Source organism: Cyphomyrmex costatus, unplaced genomic scaffold, assembly GCF_001594065.2.
Source record: "Cyphomyrmex costatus isolate MS0001 unplaced genomic scaffold, Ccosl1.0 scaffold143, whole genome shotgun sequence".
Taxonomy (NCBI): domain Eukaryota; kingdom Metazoa; phylum Arthropoda; class Insecta; order Hymenoptera; family Formicidae; genus Cyphomyrmex; species Cyphomyrmex costatus.
In genome coordinates, this window is record NW_017275424.1 from 299,561 (window position 1) to 300,120 (window position 560).

A 560-nucleotide genomic window follows, 5' to 3' on the forward strand; every position below is an offset into this window, starting at 1 on the left:
TAGATTCAGTAAAACTATCCTTTCCATGCAGTATTAGTATATTCGGACGATATTCGCGTGACCAACGTCGACATTTGGCATTGTGCTAATGCATTCGTAAATACGTATTTCGTGGTTTTGTAATTTATGAGCTATTGAGCCTCTAACATCCTGTCGTCATCTAAATATTCGCTACCACGCGTGAAAACACATGACGTTTTATTTTTACAAGCTGTGTCGTGCCGTCACGCGGATGAGTTGAGATCGATATTGCGAACTTATCTCGCTTCAGAATCGAATCTAGAGTAATCTAAAGCAATTACGTTCGTTATGTAATACTCATAACATAATTTTTCTTAATTTAATAAGCGTTCCATTAAATTATTAAATTAATATTATTTATATAATCAACATATAAATGATACCCATAAAAAAACCTTTTTTAAAAAAAAGAAAAAAACATACGCCAAGTGCATATAAAAGATACTGAACTTCTTGATCAAAAACAGATATGAGATAAATATAATTGACCAAGTGTATTCTTCATTACGCCAGTCACATAAGACAGACCGAAAGTGACT